Source organism: Passer domesticus, unplaced genomic scaffold (genome assembly GCF_036417665.1).
Source record: "Passer domesticus isolate bPasDom1 unplaced genomic scaffold, bPasDom1.hap1 HAP1_SCAFFOLD_96, whole genome shotgun sequence".
In the NCBI taxonomy this organism is placed as follows: Eukaryota; Metazoa; Chordata; class Aves; order Passeriformes; family Passeridae; genus Passer; species Passer domesticus.
Genome location: NW_026990190.1, coordinates 74,135 through 93,604, shown reverse-complemented (window position 1 = coordinate 93,604; position 19,470 = coordinate 74,135). Strand labels below are relative to the sequence as shown.

Here is a 19,470-nt window from a genome sequence, read left to right as displayed (position 1 = left end):
ATGGCCCCCATGGCCGCCGGGGGAAGAGACGGATCTGCTATTTGAGGTGCCCGAAGGAGAGGGTTCTAAGGTGGAGGGGCATCAGGAGGCAAGTAGTCCAGGGGGTGCCACCTTTTACTAATCTCTTTAATTCCAGCATCCCCTCCTTCATTCCCCTCTTTTTCCTCTGCACCTTACAAATTCGCACTCCTTCATCCTCGAAAGCACTCTTTAACCAACAAGCTACATATAATAATTGCTGGGGATCAGTATCCTCTCGAGCTGTCACACACTGACTCAGCTGTTGACACATCCACTTGTCTTTTGTCCCACACCAGAGCCATCCACCTTGCACATCCAATTCTGGCCACGCTTCTGAACAGTAGTGAATCATCTTAAATTTATCTAAGCCCTCTGTGGCCTCTATAGAGTCCCATGTCTCTAACAGTTCACCTAGGGGAATATGGGGAGTTATATTCCCCAGTCTCTGGCCACTTTCCTTACTATTACACCCTTCCATTTTTTCGGGCCTCAAAAATTACAAAGGTGCTTCTGCTACTGACAGGCAGCTCAAATGTAAATCCTATTTGTGAAGTCCCAGCCTCCTCTGCCGAAACTCCAATATGCCTGACCCTTTTCGTCAGGACTTTGTTGAGACCTCGGCCTCCTTTGCCAAGACTCAACAAAAAAAACCTCAAGACCCTGGCCTCTGAGGCTGAGTTTGCCTGACCTCCTTTCGTCAGGACTTCGTTTGCCTACAGGACTTTTGGACTCGCCCAAATCCTACTCAGGACTTCTGAATTTGCCTGACGTCCCTTGTCAGGACTTAAAACAAAAGTATGGCCTGATTTTTAGTTTGCCTGACTTCCCCCTGTCAGGACTTACATTACCAGAGCTTTAAAAAACTCGGGATAGGCTTCCTCTGCCAGACCTTGTGCTTTGACTTCCGTCGTCAGGACTTAATAACAAAACTGCCTGATTTTCTAAATTGCGTAACTTCTTTCATTAGGACCTGTATCAGGGCTTTTGGGATGCGTGCCACTCACATACTATTTCCTCCCCATGCCCCGAGGGGGGTCCTCTTTACCCCTTTGGAGGCGCCTCAATCACCAATTCCACTCGCTTCCCCCTGTTCCCGGCCGGCCCCCTGGCGGGGGTGCGGAACCGCGGTACTGAGGGGTCCTCACTCGCTTCGAGGGCCCGAGCTGCCGGCCCTCGTCTCACTCACACACACTCGCTCGCCTCCCTCTCCTGCCGCCGGATACTCTCACCAGTCCGGCGCTGCTCCCTGTCACTGTCCCAAGCCGATCGTCTCTGATCCTGAGAGCCAGCTGTCCTGCAGGTCCAGGGCGGGCGGCCGTCCCAGTCCTGGTGTCCTCTTCAGGTGTGGATCTCCTGGACGAGACCCTAGAATAATAAATAGGGCAGGAGATCTTTCTCCTTTTTAATGCCTTTATTTAAAAAATTCAGCTCAGGTTGGGGAGAAAGGACAGGTCGCCCGCACTCCCGCTGCTCCCAGGAGTGGCACGGAGGAGGAGGATGATGCAGCTGTGCCCGCTGGTATGCAGGCAGAGCTGGGGCTTCCGTCCTCGAGGGAGTAGTGGGAATTCCGCTTTTTTGGTCTAACATTCCAGGTCCTCTTCCTAGCTGACATCCTTTCAGGTTAGGGTGAGGAGTAAAAAGGATCTTAGCAGGTACTGGATTAAGTTCCTCACCTTTAGACCTTACTTAGGTTTCATAATTCCATGTTGGCTTCTTGGTTTTAGGGGTTTTTTTCCTGGAAAATTGCAAAATTTGGTGAAATGCATTCTCATCTGCATACTAGCTCTGATGTCACCTCCTCCTGCTACCTGCAGGCTCCTGGGAAGCAGCAGGGGGACAACTGCGCTTGATTTCTAACCATTAACAGGTAATTGAAGAAAAACTATTAACAAGAGGTGATTGCAACATGAAGCTATCAACAACAAATAGTCAACCCTTCAACTCTCAACAACTGGCCCAACCGGTTTAACTTTGCAGCCTTAAAAAAAATGGATAATTTGTTGGGGCGAACACCCCAGGTGTGGAGACACGAGGCTTGACTCCATTTCAGAAGGCTGATTTATTATATATTCTATTAAAATACTACATTAAAACTATACTAAAAGAACAGAGAGGAAAAAATGACCAGAAGGCTACAAAGAAGAAGAATAGAATGGAATGCATAACAAAAATCTTGTGACTGCTCACAGGCTCAACACAGTTGGCTGTGATTGGTCATCAAGTGAAACCAATCCACATGGACCAATGGAAGATGCACCTGTTGCATTCCACAGCAGCAGATAGTTATTGTTTACATTTCTTTCCTGAGGCCCTCAGCTCCTCAGGAGGGGAAAAATCCTAGGAAAGGATTTTTAATAAAATATCATAGCTACAGATAACTTTTTTACTCATAACACCAGGAGAAGACCAGGGAATGCAGGAAGCCTAGACTAAGGAGCTCCTCTGTCTCCAAGCTGATCCAAACCAACAGACGTACTCAGATAAGCACCAGGGGACCACAGTGCACGCACAAAGGAGAAAAGTTCAAAAGTTCAGTCATGACCAAGACCACAGCCTTCGGCCTCAGAGACCACCAAAGACCCCAGTGTGACCACCACAGGAAACAACGCGTGCCCAGAAGGGCGTGGATCTCATCGCCATGGGAGGGGAGGACAGGCGGGGCCAGGGGTTGAATGTGCATGAAGAGATTGTGTAATGCATTGCATATGGAACAGGTTTGTGAACAAAGATGTGGCTCGGACCAGGGCTCGGGGCACAAGTTTTCACGAGAGCCATCTCACCTGTGCCAGGCCCTGACACGCATCCCCACTTCATAACTACATCAGTTTGTGGAGTGGCGCTACAGGACATGAAATGTAACAACGCAGACACGCATCTCTCCAAGGTAAAAAAGGGGGCAGTTGAATTTCTGACTCCAACATTTACAGATTTCCAAAAGTGACAGTGGATTGGAGGGTGAAAGTGCCACTTCTCCAATGACAAACCAACAGTCCATCAAATTTCTCCTCCTGCAGAAAAGAATGCATAACAATACGTTATTTGCATAACGTGTGTGAGAAAGTTTGTTACAAGAATGTAAACATCAAAAGGTTTAGAAAAACTTGTCCTAGGGTGAGGTTATGATGCTTGCATCCCCAATCGTGTGTTCTGTTAATGCTGGATATTACGTACTGTGCCTTCACGACTGGCCCTGAAGAGCAAGGTTTGTTTTGGTTTGTTATCAGCCTGCTCCCCCACGGCTGGCAGGACACACAGACAGCTCAGTTCATAATGCAGCTTTTGCTTTTTGCTTTGCTTGCTGTTGCTTGCTTTGCTCTTGCTTCTGCTGTGCTCCTGCTTTGCTTTTGCTTTTTGGCTTCTGCTTGTTAGTCAGTTTAGCTAAGCAGTACAGATTTTTCCCTGGACTGTTTTTCCTTTCCCTTTTTGAAACCACTCACACCTGCTCCAGACTGGGACCTGGGAAACACCGAGAGTTTGCATCCTGTGGCCTGCAGCAGCTATCCCCAGCGCCGGAGGGAGCGACAGCAGAGCCACCACTGCCAGGAAAGACTTTCTGAATTTGTCATCCTTTTCAGATGGGTGAAAGCATTGTCATCTGGTATTGTTCATTTTGTGTGCTGGGGGTGTTTTGCCTGTCAAATAAACAGGTTCTTTCCACTTCTCTGCAAGGAATCCTACCCGAACTGCTGGGGGGAAGGGGCCATGTGGGGTTGCTTTCTGGGGGGCCCCTTTGGAGGTTTTCTCCCAGAGTGACCCTAATCCAGGACAGAACATTAAAAACCAGGGCGACAGTGGAGTCTATTTATTCTGCATATGGCTTCACTGTGACCAGCGGTGGGAAGGGAAGGGAAGGGAAGGGAAGGGAAGGGAAGGGAAGGGAAGGGAAGGGAAGGGAAGGGAAGGGAAGGGAAGGGAAGGGAAGGGAAGGGAAGGGAAGGGAAGGGAAGGGAAGGGAAGGGAAGGGAAGGGAAGGGAAGGGAAGGGAAGGGAAGGGAAGGGAAGGGAAGGGAAGGGAAGGGAAGGGAAGGGCTGTGTAGCCTCAGGGTCCGACAGGGCTGGTGATCAGCCCCAGAGACACAACAACCCAGGTGCAACCAGACTTGATTTCCAGGTCGAAACACTCGGCATAGCTGGCCTGGACTTCCCTGTAGGGCACGTGGGGGCTTTGTAGTCCCCCGTAAGGTGCACGACGGGGTGGGGCCCCTTGTGACACACCCAGGGATATTTTAGGTTTCCTCTGAGGCAGGGAGGGCAATGGGGTCCACTTCAAGTCATGCAAGGGATTTGGGATCCTGTGTGAGGCATGTAGAGGGTTTGGGATCTCTCCCAAGGTGTGCAGGGTGCTGGGATCTCTCCTGAGGCACATGTCGGGGTCCTGGGGTCTCATTTCACATGTAGAATGGGCTGTGGACTCTCGTAAGCGTGCAGGTGCTTTGTGTCCCTCCTGCTGTACACAGTGGGGCTGGAGTGTCTGCTGAGGCACGCAGGGGACGGGGACCTCCGGCAGTCCCTCCCGGGCCCGTGCGGCTCGGGGCTGCCGCGGCCCAGGGCCAGCCGCCGTGCCGGGATGGCGGTGGCGAGGCGCCGAGGCGGAGCTGCCCCGCCGGGTCACGCTGCACCGGCACGGCACGGGCGGTGCTGAGCGCCGGGCAGTCGGCACCACCAGCCCAGGGGCCACAGCCCCGGCCCTGCCTCTTTTGGGGCCAGGCACAGACAGCCCCGTGGGACGGGCACCGCTCAGCGCCTGAGGGGACGGAACAGATGCCAGAGGAGCCCCAGGAGCCCTGTACAGGGCCCTGGCGTTGCCCGCCCGGCTCCCCGGGCCTGTGGCCATCCCGGGCAGCAGGGGCTCGCTCTGGGCCGTGCTCTCCCCGGCCAGCGGGGCTCCGGGCCAGCACCCGGCTCCTGCCACTGCCCTGAGAATGCTGAGGGGCTTTCGCGGCGGAACTGAACTTGACAGGGACAGAATTCATAGGAGACTTGTTCTGGCCTTTTACAAAGTTAACTGAGAAACAACTTAAAATCCCAGGCTAAATCGTCTGCTTTAACGTGTGGGGATTCCTTCAAGACCCTTCCTAATTCCCGTGGTGCCGGGCCGGGCCGCGTCCCAGCGAGCACCAAGACCCAGCAGCTCGATGGATGCAGCACGGCTGGCACCAGGGAAATGAGTCAGTGTCCCTACAGCTGCCTGCTCTGCCTGCACGGCTGTCACACAACAGCAATGTTACAGAAGGAACAGGCATTTTTACATCCTCACGACCGTGTGATCTTTGGTCCTGGCGGTGGATCAGAGAGAAAAGCCAAATGTGACAGAGTAAACGTGACTCTAGGAGAGGGATGCCTCAGCAGAGGGTCTGGGGACCTGTGGTGCCATCCAGTGGCCCGGCACTTGGACACAGCAGCAAGACCCCAGACTATCACACTTCACCTGGGAGGGTAGAAAAGCTCAGGGCTTCTTTGTTCAAGGTCCTCCAGAGGCACCAGCTGAAGCTGCCACAGTTCCACCTTGATAAAACTGTTTAAAAAGATCCAGAGGTCTGACACTCTGCTGTGGAGGACATTCCACATGTTATATTTGCCCAATTATCCAATTTTAAAAGAAGCCACAAAAACAACCAAACAAAATGAAACGAAACAGCAATTTGAATTATGTAGCTTAATATATATACAATTGAATACATTCAAAATATTGACAGTATCATTTGCTGGAAGTAACGAATAATTTGGTCCTGATAATAGCGTATAAGCAAAAATAACCATGCGGGGTATGCGTGGGGTACGGAGTGCAGGGCTTTTGGACCCCCGTCACCTCACGTACTAGCGTGTCAAGCCAAAATTCCCCTTTTTATGCTGTATGTCATTACCATCTCCTCCCATTTTCAATTCATCACACTTGTATCACTGCCCTCATCATCACCTTTACCACGCATGCTCCACACTTCTTTAAGTAAGTTGTACCACTGTTTGGGGATCTTCTTTGAGGAAGGCCTCTCCTCTTCCTCCATGTCCTGTAGTTCACCTTTTGGATTACACATGCGCACCAAGCTGCTACAGTATAAGCCAATACTGTGTTCTGACATTAAAGCAGTGAATCTCATATAATCAACATTTTCCTGGTGTCCAACCAAATTCTCCTCTCTTCCACTAAATTTAATCATAGTTATCTCTTGCTTCCTCCTGTTCTGAACATCTGCAGGAGACCTGTAGGGAGAGGGATAAACCCTCCTCTCCCTTTCTTGCTTGGCATTACACCTTTAACTGTTTTATTATTTCCAAATATTAATTACTTTATTAATATTGATTACTCTTTCAAATTTGTCAGCATGAATGATATCTATTTACCACACACAGTTCTCATCTTTTGGGCATTTAGGAGCTTTTCATTTTGCTTTGCACCCAAGAAAAATATACCCCCAAATGTGCACAAATAACTCCTTTCGCATATCCTCCTTTTCAGCTGGTTTTTCCATTTTTCTCTGCTATCTTGTCCTCATCTTTCCACAAGTCCTGTGTCTATTCAAGTCCAGCCTGGGACCGTGCACGCATTTGCTTTAGTTCTGTAGTGATTTATGCCCAGCCATCCTGCCAACCACACCCATTTCAATGTTGCAACAACCTAACTCTGGGCTGCAGTATGTGAATCACACTCTGCTGTGTGAGATGGCAGAGCACCAGAGCAGGCTCTGAAGAAGGGGCATTCGGTACATTAGTGAAGTGAGTGCTGGAACCTGGGCTAGCTCTTAGAACTCCGGCACTACGGCAGGAGTCGGGAACTGCCTCGCTATGGGGATTTACCAGAGGCAGAACCTGTAGTGCCACTTGCTCTCCAGTGCCAGACACAAGCCACGACAGGGACGAGGCACAGGAGAAAGGAGGAGGCGTCCCGTCTTCAGGTTCCGCAAGGAACACCTTAGTGCAGGCGTAGAGAACAGGATGAAAAGCTCCTAGCTGTACTGCCCAAGGGGTTTTGTACACATACAAGTCATGGGGTGGATGCAAACAATGAACCAATAGGGAATGCTCAGGAGAGGAGTGAGGGGATTACATCAAGTGTCTGGGGCCAGTTGGGGTAGGAGGGTGGAGAGGATGGGTCACAAGGGCCAATGGGGCTCCCAGGAGTAGGGGAATTCCAAAGGGGAGTTGCAGTCAGGGATTGGCCCAAAGGTTTGGGAACCAAGGGGCTGGGTTGCCTTGACAGGCAGGGAAAGAGCTGGAACAATGGGTGGGGAAGGGCACGAGGGACAGTTTGGAGGGAGGGTAAAACCCACAGGTGAACCAAGTCAGGAAAAAAAATGGGGGATAACAGAGCCCTTAAACAACACTTCAAATGAAATCAATAAAATAAATTTGAACTGCAACAATAAGAGCATCTTGAGGGACGCAGCCTGACCAGCAATGTCAGCAGGCAAAAGAAAGGTTTTGCTAAGCAATGGCCCTTTGATGAAGCAAAACATTTACAATCAGGGCAGTCCATTCATGCGGACGGGCGCACACTCTGGGGGTAGAGCTGAGGCCATGAGGTCACAGCAGGGCTCTGGGGTCACAGCAGGCTGAGCTCTCAGCAGGCCCTGAGGTCACAGAGGTGCCAGAGGTGCCAGAGCCCCGTGGTTGCACAGCAGCACAAGGAGCCAGCACTCAGTCCCTGAGCACAACTGTTGCGGCAGCAGCGGCGGTGGCAGCAGCGGTGCTGACGTTGGGACAGCGGTGTCGGGACAGCGGTGGCAGCAAGAGCTGCGGGACTGGCGGAGGACAAGGCACCATGGCCCTTGCTCTGCGCCTCCTACTCCTGCTGCTCCTGGCCGTGGCCCTGCCTGCCAGGGCTGCCCAGGCTGCTCCGCTGCAAGCGCGGCGAGCAGGTGAGCCGGCAGCCTGGCTGCCCTTTCCCGGGACAGCGCTCCCGGCTCCCTGGGAAGCGCTGGGGATGGTTTTGCCCAGGGCTTTTGGGAGGGTTTCCTCTGTGGGAGGGAGAGAGACCCCACGGGCCCTGGGCTACTCCAGCCACCCCTCCAGAGATGTTGCAAAGGGCCTGCAAAGAAGTTGGAGAGTGACCAGGAGCCAGCCCAGAGCTCCCCAGGCCCCTGTGCACCTTTGGCCATGTCCATTCACATCTGGCTCCCACAGCCTTACCCAACACCCCTGCATTGCCCAGTTCCCTGTGGCAGAAGGGGATCCCAGCACACCATGGAAATGGTTCTGGTCTCTGCTCCCTTCTAGCCTGGAATCGTGACATGGATTTTCAGGAAGTCCTGATGAATGATGGTTTGAAGTTCCTGGAGGATGCTGGAGGCAAGTTTTCATTCTGCCTTTCCTTAGTGAATAATAAGGGTCAGTGCAACAGAAGCTCATTTATAAACCATTTCCCTTAACAAAATCTTAAGATTAAAAGAATCTGGAAACCTTGCCCTGCTCCCTTCTGGAGGCCTGAGGGCTCCCACAGGATCACTGTCAGTGGGAGGAAGGAGTATTTAGCTTTCAATCTTCCTCCCGTGTGCTGTGCCAGTGTGTCCTTCCGTGTGCTCTGTGCAGTCACAGAGAAGAGCAGAGAGGGAAGGGGCCGGGCCCAGGGCTGTGCCCCGGGGCTGAGCCTTGTGGGCAGCCTGAGGATCTCCTGCAGTGCCACAGGAGCTCTTCTGTCCTGCCTTTCTTTGCAGCTGAACCTGCCGGTGAAGGGCCCACATCCAGGACTGAGGCTCTGGGAGATGCTGAGGGTAGGTCAAGGCCTTTCCCCTGGGAGAGCTGCCAGCTCAGAGCCCAAAGCTGGGCCAGGGAGGCAGCGCTGCAGGTGCCAGCACAGAACCATGCACGTGTGTGCCCGCGCCCTGCACGATCCCCTCACCGCTGCTGCGGCTCAGTGGTGCCCGTGCAGATCAGCAGAGATGTCAGAAGCTTCTGTGGCTGTTGAGTTACAGGTGTGTCTGCAGGGAGGACTTCTCAAGCTCCAGGGCTGGATGCTTGGCCCCAACCCAGCTCCCATGGCAGGGGTGAGTAGTGTGTCCCTGCTGACCCCACAGGCTGAGCCCTGCTTTTGTGGGATCCATTCCTGGGAAATGGAACTACTTTCTCTTAAGGTCCTCCGACAGGAGAAACCAAAGACATGGCAGGCAAGAAATTCCAGGACCCATTAGTAATCATGTGGCAAATGCTGAAGGAACGTCTGCAGAGAAGACAAGGTGGGTGCATTTCCCTCATTCTTCCCCTGGGTCTCAGCAGCCGGGGAAGACTTTGGCTGCACATCTAGACACGCCGTGCCTGGCACAGCTGGAAGGGATCCATGGCAGCCTCGCTGCCCCGCTGCTGCTTTCACGCCCTGCAGGGCTGTTTCCCAGCCTGGCCTGGCTGCAGCTTCTGCCCAGCCTCTGCAGGAAGGCATTTGGCATCAGCTGACAGACAGCCCAAACTGGACCACCGGACATGCCCACCCTCAGATCCCCTGCACTTCCTGGTGTCCAAGCAGATCAGATGTTGGGGCTCTTTGGGGAAGGAAGCAGCCTTGGGTTGTCCCAAAATCCTGAGTGTTTTCTGATCCTTATCCATTCCTTTCACAAGTGATGCCTCCTGAAATTTTCCCCTTCCCCATTCCCAGTGAGGAATGTTTCCATCTGATCCAGCTGTCTCTTTTCCATTTTCCAGAAATGAAAGGAGAGCCTGTGCAGAAGGAAGCATTTCCCGGAGGAAGCAGTGGTTCTGTGCCAGCCTCTGCTGCAGGAAGGGAGGCCATGCCAGGCACAGACACAGGAGGTAATTGCTGTGCCTCTGGGCCTGAGCCCTGCTGAGGCTTGAGCTGCCCTCTCTGCTGCTTGGCCTAGAGCGGCACAGCCCAGGGGAATTATCCCCGAGCAGGCTCAGGGCACTCGGGTCCTGAGCAGTCCTGCTGGGGTCCCTCCTTGGGAGACATGTCCTGAAACCTGGCAGCGACTGCACGGGGTGCCCACGGTGGGGAAAGGACACAGGGGGAGAGCAAGGCTCCAGTGTGTCCTGAGAGGGCCTGGCTTGTTGCCCTTGGGATCTGGGGGGTGTCCCCACAGAAGGAGGGCAGGAGGGACAGAGGGAGGTAGGGAGGCATAGCTGTGGCACTGCCTGATGCAGTTTGCCCCAGGGCTTTAGGGAGGATTTCCTCTGTGTCTGAGGGAGAGAGCCCCAGGGCCCTGTGCTGCTCCAGCCACTCCTCCCTGGGATGTTGCTGAGGGCAGGGAAAGGGTGTGGAGAGTGACCAGGAGCCAGCCCAGAGCTCCCCAGGCCCCTGTGCACCTTTGGCCATGTCTATTCACATCTGGCTCCCACGGCCTTAGCCGACCCCCTTGCAGTGCCCAGTTTCCTGTGGCAAAACGGGATCCCAGCACACCCTGGAAAGTGTTCTCATCTGTGCTCCATTCTAGATGAAGTTGCTGGGAAGGCTTCTCCATCAGCTTGGATGAATAAAGTTTTGAAGCCCTTGGAGCCTCCTGCAGGTATGTTCTCAGTGTGCCACCAAGGAAGAATTGTAGACAAGCGGGCAGGAACCAGGTGACAGAAGCTTCTGTGGCTGTTGTGTTACAGATGTATCTACAGGGAGGACTTCTCCAGCTTCTCCAGCTCCTACCTTGGATGCTATACGCAAGCCCAGCTCCCATCACAGTGGTGAGTAGTGTGTCCCTGCTGACCTCAGAGGCTGAGCCTTGCTTTTGTAGGATCCATTCCTGGGAAATCGAAATATTTTTCTCAAAGGTACTCCAACAGGGAAAGTCCAAGATACAACAGATAAGATGTCCCTGCAACCTTCCAAACAGATGAGGCAAGAGCTGAAGGAACCCCTGCAGACAAGAGAAGGTGGGTGCATTTCTCTCATGCTTCCCCTGGGACTCAGCAGCCGGGGGCTTTGGCTGCACATCTGGACACGCCGTGCCCGGCACAGCGGGAAGGAATCCATGGCAGCCTCGCTGCCCCGCTGCTGCTTTGACGCCCTGCAGAGCTGTTTCCCAGCCTGGCCTGGCTGCAATTCCTCCCCAGCCTCTGCAGGATGGAATTTGGCATTAGCTGACAGGGTGCCCCAACTGTACTGTGGGCCTGATATCCCCTGCCATTTCCCAGTCTCTGAGAAGATCAGGCGGTGCAGCTGTTTGCACAAGGGAGTGCACTGGCCTAGCCCCAATTACCTGGGCTTTTTCCTGATCTTTATCTGTGACTTAGACAAGCATTGCCTCCTGAAGGTGCCACCTCCCCAGTGGGGAATATTTCCATTTGATCCAGTTGTCCCTTTTTTCCTTTTTCAAGTGATGGACCAAAAGGCTGTTCAGGAGGAGGAACACTCAGGGAGAAGCAGTGGCTCATTGGCAGCCCCTGCTGCGGGAAGGAAGGCGATGCCAGACACGGGCACAGGCACAGCAGGTAGTTGCTGTGCCGGGCTCAGCCCTGGCCGGGGCTGTGTGGCAGCAGCTCTTCCCCCAGGGCCTGCCCTTGCCCGGCCCGGCAGCAGCCAAAGCTGGAGGCGCCTGGGCTTCCAGGCCTCTGGAGCTGGTTCAGAGCCCCGGGGAAACGGGACTGGTGCAGCAACGTCCCTGGCGCTGCAGCTACTGCGGAGCTGGCCCTAAGTGCCCAGAGGCCCAAGGCACAGGAGCAGCCCCGAGCGAGAGCCCTGCCACCAGCCCAGGGCCAGAGCCAGTCCTGGCTCCCGACTGAGCAGGGGCTGCGCTGGGTCCTGACAGGGCCTGAGCCTGTCCCCTGGGGCTGGGGGTGCTGTCCCGGGGCAGGGAGGGCCAGGGCTGGCAGTGGCTGCTCAGGGTTGGCTTTGGCCTGTGTCCCTGGCAGCAGCCACTGCCCAAGCAGCTGCGCTGCCCCCGGGCTCTCCTCCCGGCCTGCTGGGCTTTGTTGGCTGGCACAGCCTTTTCCCAGGGCCGGCAAGGTGCCTGCAGGCCCCAGCTCTGGGGGAAACAGAGAACGTCCTGCCCGTATCCACCGTGCTGCCAGCTCAGCAGTGCAGCAGAGCATGGGCTCACGCTCCCCATCACTCCCACAGATGCAGCCGGCACCACAAGACCTGTTACCGATGCCCAGGATGGCCTCGGAAGGGGTTTCTGTCAGGGAACAGTCTGCTGGCTAGGGTTACTGGGAGGCGTGCTTTCTTTGGTGCCTGTCTTCATGTTGGGCTGCTTTGGAATCGGGTATTCCTGGAATAGAAAACAGTGAGTGTTTTGTTGCTCTCCCCCTCAAACAGCTTCTTTTGAAAGTCTAACGTGGTCAGGGAACATTCCCATTGAGACTGCAGTGGGGTTGTGGCCAGTCCATGATTGTCCAAATAACTCTGCTGAGGGTTCTGCTGCTGCCCAGTGCTTCCATTGGCCTCTCAATTGCTGGGCCTTGTCCTGGGGGCCCCGCTGGGGCTGCAGCCAGAGCTGGCTCCCACTGAGGCTGCCTGGCCAAGAGCAGCCCCAGGGGCACGGGGCAGAGGCAGAGGGAGGTGGGGAGGAGAAAGAGCAGGGCCGAGGTTGCCCTTGAAAGGCAGAGGCGCTCTGGGGCCCGCTCCTGGCCAGGGAGCCTGCCCAGAGCCGTGCCCTTCTGGCCGGGGCCTTGAGGGGCAGCTGTCCAGCTGGGCCCAGCTGTGCCAGCAGCTCCAGCCGTGCTGGGGAGCCTTGCCAGCTCTGGGCCCTGCTGTGCACGAGGGTCCCTGTGTGCCACTGGCAGCTGGGGCCTCAGCCACCTCCTCTCTCCACAGGTGTTTCTGTGCATCCTCAGCAGATGGGCCAAACAACGCAGGCAGTGGGAACTTGACAGTTTATCCCAGCTATCCACTTCTGCCTGTATCTGCCCTGCCATGGCTGCAGCAGCGTCATGAGGCCGTCCCAAAACCCACCCCTCCACAACGAGACCCTCTGCCCCCGAGCCCCCTTGTCCTGTTCCCTGGCCAGGACTGAAGTTCGGCAGCCCCTGTCTGCCAGGGCAGGGCTTGGCCCACATTTTATGTTTAAGTAAAGAAATGGAGTTTTCACAGTTGTGTCCACGTGGTAGCAGCAGCAAAGCCCACCCGGCACCAGCACTGCCTGAGCTCCATGCCCAGGAGCAGCTGTGGATGGCCACGGTGTGGGCAGGCAGGAGCCAGGCAGGGGCTGCTGTGCCCAGCGGCGGGGCCCCGAGGGGATGGGGGAGCCCATGCTGAGCGTCCCTGGGCTGACGGCACATTTCCTTCTGTGGCATCATCTGGGCCTGGACCTGAAGAGGCACAAAGGGATATTTTGGGGTCCCTGCTGAGGGGTGCAGGGATCCCTCATGAAATAAATGGGCAGGAGATCTTTCTCCTTTTTAATGCCTTTATTAAGAAGAATCAGCTCAGGTGGGAAGAAATCGACGGGTTGCGCCCTCGCCGCCCCTGCTCCCAGGCGTGGCACGAAGGAGGAGGACGATGCAGTTTTGTCCGCTGGTCTGCAGACAGAACTGGGGACTCTGTCCTCACGGGAGAGTCGTTGAGTCCTTGGTTTGTTGGTTTAGAAACCCGGGGGGGTCTCTTTAATCAGTTTCTTTTCAGGTTAGGGTGAGAAATAAAAAGATACAAGCAGGTACGGGACAATGCTCCCATCCTTAGACGTCACTTTAAGTCACTTGTTGGCTCGTGATTTTAGGGGTTTTTCTTATAAAAACTGTAAAACTGTAAAAACCCAGGTTGCACTGCATTTCTCATTTGCATGTTGTCTCTGGTGTCACTGCCCATCTCTTTACCCTGGAGGGTTTCCCTTGGTATCTTCTTGGCATGCGGCCAGCATCAGGGAAACAATCAGTTAATCACCGGCCATCAATGAGTGATTAAGGGCTTTTCTTCCACAGGGAACCTAAAGGAGTCTGACTTGGTCTGGCTTGTTTTTTTTAACTCTGAAACTTAAAAAAAATACAACTTTCTATTCATAACACCTCATGAGGCACAAAGGAGTATTGATGGCCTCTCCTAAGGTGTGCAGGGATCCCTCATGCGGTGGGCAGCAGGGTTAAATTTGATAGGGTATTTTACTCTTCTCAGCAAAGCACAGGGACACTTGGCCGAGGTTTTGCCAAGCTGGGAGAAAGCCTCTTGCAAAGCCTTGGGCCCAGCCTGTGGGCACAGCGGGCGGGCGCAGCCCATCCCCTGAGCCAGTCCGGGCTGCTCAGGCCGGGCCGGGCCGGGCCAGGCTCGGGCCCCGGCAGGGAAGGGCTGCGGCCCTGGGCTCTGCTGAGGCTGCTGAGCTCCGGCCTGCCCTGTGCTGCAGCCCAGCACATTGACAGCCATGGCCGTGCCCTGGGCCACCGCAGGCACCCGGGGCTACAGCTGAGGCCGCGCCTTCTCCCACTGAAGGGAGGCTGGCTCTGTTCCCTCGGAGGGCACAGCTTAGCTCCCAGCACCTTTGGGAACCTGCCTGCCGGGGAACTGCTGGGAGCCAGAGAGTTCCAACCCTTCTCACTGGGAAGTGTGTCTGGTGGTGTAGGGATTTTAAATTTTTTTCCCTCTAAATTTGTGTCCTGGCAGAGGGTTAAGTTTGCTTGCTCTCAGTAGGGTGCTTTTCTTCTTGGCAGTCAGTGGGGCTTCAAAGCAGCCAGGGTTGAAGGAGGATCTCTGGCTGCTTGGGCTGTGGTTGTGGGACACCTTGGCTTCAACCTTCCTTTAGGTGTGATTTGCACTGGTGCTTGTGAAGGCATTTTACACTAAGTGCCTTCAGTTTGTTCCTTTTGGTACCAAAAACCGAGAATAAACCTCTTTAACACCACTGTAATATTAAGAGGCAGGCCTTACTTTCTTGACTTGCTGGATGCACAGGCCATTAGCATCACAGGGCCTTCTTGGTGGGGTCTTCAGATACCCTGGTGGTCACTGAAGAAGGAAGCTGATTTTTCTGGGAAAAAGATTGTTTTCCATGTGTGGAAAAGAATAATCTGTCACTTCCCCATCCCTTTCTATACAAAGTTATACAGGCAAGTGCATTCATCTATCTCTATCTGCCTTGTCAATCCATTTATCTATCTATCTATCTATCTATCTATCTATCTGTCTGTATATCTATCTATCTATCTATCTATCTATCATCTATCTGTCATCTATCTATCTTATTAATCTATTGTGGTGTTGCATTTTATTCAAATGATATGCTCTGTCTCAAAAATGTACCTCTTGAAAATATATGGTTTATTGCAAGCTGTGTTCCTCCCCTGAAGTCCCATGAATCTGCAATCCCATTTGCCCAAATCTTCTTTCGCACCCACTTTGAATTTCCCTCTTAAGATGTGCGAGGAAGACCAGATTCTCTCATGGCCCATCTCTCCCCTTCCTTTCCCTTTCCCCCTTCTCCCTCTGAAACCATGTTACACCCGGGGCTGGGACCCCAATAAACCCTTATCTAATCAGCACCCTCAGAAGCCGTGTGGAGTCTCCTTGCGTGCCTGCTGCTGCCAGCGAACTCACAGACCTGGGGGCCCTCTGGGGACTCCCTGGGGAGCTCCCCTCAAAGGAACTGCTACAATCTGTGAAATATTTCTACGCATGATATTTTGTTTATTTGTAAATTATGACACATCTCTTGAGAGCTGGAAAAGAATACCATCCATCTTTGATACAGCAAAGCTTGGGTGGAGGAGCAGACATGAACTGTGATTTCCTTCTTGCTAGACATATGCTGGATTATTTAGATTGACTTTGAACCAAAATCCTGCAAAGCTGGAAAATGACTGGTGGCCATCACTCTGATATCCTTAAAAGCCCTTTTTTCCTTTTAATTTTTTTCATCTATGGTGGCTGGTAAATACCTTTCTTCCTTAATCTATGTGCTGGCAATATTGGAGGTAGAAAATAACATAACACTGCATATTTTAGATACTTGATAACTTTCTTGTGAAATTTTATGGCAGTATCTCCTGCCTCAAAACTAAAGCAGCAGGTCAGCTACTGAGCACAACTTACTGCATAGCAGCAGCTCATGTTTCTACAGTGGAATTGGCTTTTTGTTCTTCTGCATGGGTATGAAACACTACCAATTGAAAGGCTGCTTACAGAGCAAAGAGCCTTGTTTAGGGTAACCTGGACTTTGGGAAGGTGGTAGCTGTTAGATCAAGACCCAGCAAACTGCTGAAATTAATTTTTGTGACTACTTTCTCATGATTTTGGCCTGGCTTCTTTAGGAGGTTCAATTTTCATTTAGAAATGGCACAGTGGAGCCAGTGCTGCCTCAGGACAGGTGGAGCTGGGACAAATGGCTCATTGATTTTGATCTCAACAAAAAGCCACCTGAGCTCCTCATGACAGCAACCCCACAGACTGGTAATGGGTCCATTAAAACTAACTCATCACAGAGGTTTTAACTCGAAGCTCTGACACATGGAGCTTGTTCAGTTCTGCCATGGAGGAAGGGAGTTTGAAGACAAAGAGGTTTAGCAAGGAGATCCATGTACAACAAAAGTGTTTGTATTTTAGCAAATGAAGTATCTTAGATGTAAAACTTCATCCGTACTCCAGTCTTATTCCTCCATTTTCCCAAATTCTTTGTCTTAATTCCTTTGTCAGTAGGAAAATATGACAGGGAAGTGTAGATCCTCCTTTCCTTCTTGAGCTGGGCAGCTTGTAATCTCGTCTTCTTCCACAAACAGGAGCAGAGAAACGGGAATCATGTCATGAAACCATACTTGGGAAAGTTTGCCCTGTGTTTGTTTTTGCCCTGAAGCAACTGAAATTCCCTGGAATATTGACAAGCCATAAAGGATGGATTTATTGGGGTTGCTAGAATCTTTCATATTTTATGACTTTTCTGCTGCACAAGAGCCTGGCACTTGCAGAATTCTTGCCCCATGCACTTCTCCAGTGCTTCTTGCAGAGAAGCTTTGGGAAGCACTCAGGAAAAGTGCCATGTTCATGTGTGGTTTATGGAGCCCACAGGACAGGGAAATGTCTTTGCAGTGGACACTGCCTTTGATTCCAAGGTGTAGAAGGATTCTTGGCTGAACAGGGCCATGATATTCCCCTGTGGGAATTGGACAGCCCTGGGCTGCAGATTACAGAGTTACTCTGAAAACCATGTAGCGTCCTCAAACAGGAACAAGATAGACCATGCACTGTCCTCAAATAGATGCAACAAGGAAGAATGAGCTTTGTGCCAGGATGAAACCAAATGCGCCAAGCTCATCGTGGGAACTGCTCATTTGGCACACCTTAGCTAAAGATGCTTATAGTGTGACAACCAATCAGTAATTAAGATGTATGTGTGAATATAGCTACTTAACCAATGAGCATTAAGCACCAGTGGTGTGAGACAGTATATAGAGAAGGATAAATATGTCAAAGTTGCTTAATAGAGGAGGATGACATGTAGCCACATTTGTTGTGAGTGTCGTTACTCAGCCGACTCTCCATGGGACCCTCCTCACCAAGGAATTGGCATTGCTGTGGGAAGTGGCTGTTATTCCAACACCCGTGTCATTTGTTCTACTGGAATCCTTGTGAGAAAGGTTGTTCTTCGCCATTGAGATTTTTAGGTGACATTTTTGATCTCAAACAGCCCAAAGTTTTCCATCTCACACGTTTCTGATGCTGGTTTTTCCTTTCCAGTCTGTTGTTGGCCAATGAAGATGCTGCTTACATTCTGCAGGACCCCATACATGGATACTGTTATAGGTAAAAATCGATCCAGCCAATTTAATAAAAATAAAATATAAATTTATTCACAACCGATATACAGTCCCGACAGCCAACAATCAAGGACAGCACCGACCCTGGGATGGAAGCTGGGTGAACACAGATCCGCCTTCTATCGCACCCAATCCCCGCTGTTCACCAATGCCGCTTGGCAGAATCCGTTCTTATACTCTTTTTCTAGCCCGTGGCAGAGTCCCTTTGTCTTTCCTCAGGGTTCTTCATATTCATGATGCCTCTATTCTCCGTCCTGTGCTGGACAGAACCTTGTCCGGGAACTGATGTGTATCCACTCTTCGGTTACCGGAATCCCGTATGCAGATGTATGTCCTTGATGGTCCCCTCTGTCTAAGATGAACATGTCCATGGGCCACCATCGCTGGGCCTCCTCCTGTTCACACCAGTGAGAACGACATTCTCCTGTGCCGGCGAGGTTCACTTCCTGTGTTAATGACACTCCTCCTACCCGACTGCCAGCTGCGGTTTCCTCACCCTGTGAAGCAATCCCCTCTTCCCTTGCTACTGTGATTTCAAGGTATGATATTTTATTCTTTTATATATATATATATTTGTGTTCTATCAGTACGAATTACCATAATATACATAACAGGAACCAAGCTGAAAGTTCTGCAGTGCTCCACAGCAGCCCAGTTATCCACAGGAGGGCCAAGAGCAGCTCCACAAGCTCCAAGGGATTCTAACAGATGAATTGCTGTCCCTCAGGAAAGCAGGGCTGTGTCTGAAGTTAAGGGTCTGACCCTGCACCCACATTTGCATAGCAGCAGCTTTCCCACTCTTTATGGAAGGCACATAATATGTGGCACTCTTAATTCAGCACTGGCTTAGTCAGTCTTATAAAGCTCTTTTAAAAAAACCAGACGGGTCAAAAAATTATTTGTATTTTAGTTGGTTGGGGTGTTTTTGGCTTTTTTTTTTCTTGGTCTTTGCTTTGGTGCTCAGAGATCATGATGTAAAAGAGATTTTCTGTTCAACTTGCCTGTGAGTGTGCAGGGGGCAAGAAAAGAAGATCAGTGTTTCACCATCTGGTTGATGAGCTCTAAAAGCAATTGTGCTGTCCCTAATCAGGGGGTGGGGGCACTGCTAACAGCCTGGATTGTCCCCACCTGTGTTCCCCTCCTTACCAAAGTGCTGTGTAGATCCAGAGCCTTGTACCTTGGCCTGATGGTGCAAAAATCCTCCCAACATCCCTCAGATTGCAAAAATAAAGGCTTCTTGCTCATTAATGTGAAAAGCTGTATTGGTGGCCTGCAGCTAATGTTCTTTTGTTGCCTGGACCCCAGTCAGTGCTCACATCTAAATGACTGACCAGCCCCAAGCTGCTCTTAAGACTGATTTGATCAAAGGCACTGAAGCTGTGTTGAGTGCAAATTCTCCAGGAAAACAAGCACAGGAACTTGGATAATGTTGGTGGCAAAAGCATATTACAGAATGGTACCAATTCCAGCCTTTATTTTGCCTTCTTTTGCTGCCATGCATCAAACTGTGTCAGACTCATCTCTGACATGGGCTCTTCCAGGATGGGGTGTGCAAGAATGATCCCTCAGCTCATGTGTAGATCTGGTGTGCACCAGGCCAGAGAGGTGACTGTCATCCATAGCCAGCCCCTGTCTGCCAAGAGAACAGGGAGCTGCAGCTCTGAGGAACTCAGGGGTTAGGCAGCAAACAGCCCAAATGCCTAGTTTATATCAGTTACTTGTCAGGAGAATTTACTGTGGAGAAATTTTTATCGTCCTACCCAGAGCTGGAAAAAAAGAACCCTGTCAGTTTGCTTTAGCTGGGAAGAGACTCTTTTCAACAGGTTCCAGCTCTGCTGCTTG

At 52.0% G+C, this 19,470-nt stretch overlaps 1 long non-coding RNA gene across 1 annotated transcript; it reads left to right on the top strand.

The window, feature by feature from the left end:
- Positions 1-10,399: 10,399 nt before the first annotated feature.
- Positions 10,400-10,831, top strand: LOC135293253 (uncharacterized). Its single transcript, XR_010355351.1, has 3 exons — positions 10,400-10,469; positions 10,558-10,638; positions 10,726-10,831. It is a non-coding gene; the product is annotated as an uncharacterized LOC135293253 (long non-coding RNA).
- The last annotated feature ends 8,639 nt before the right edge of the window (positions 10,832-19,470 follow it).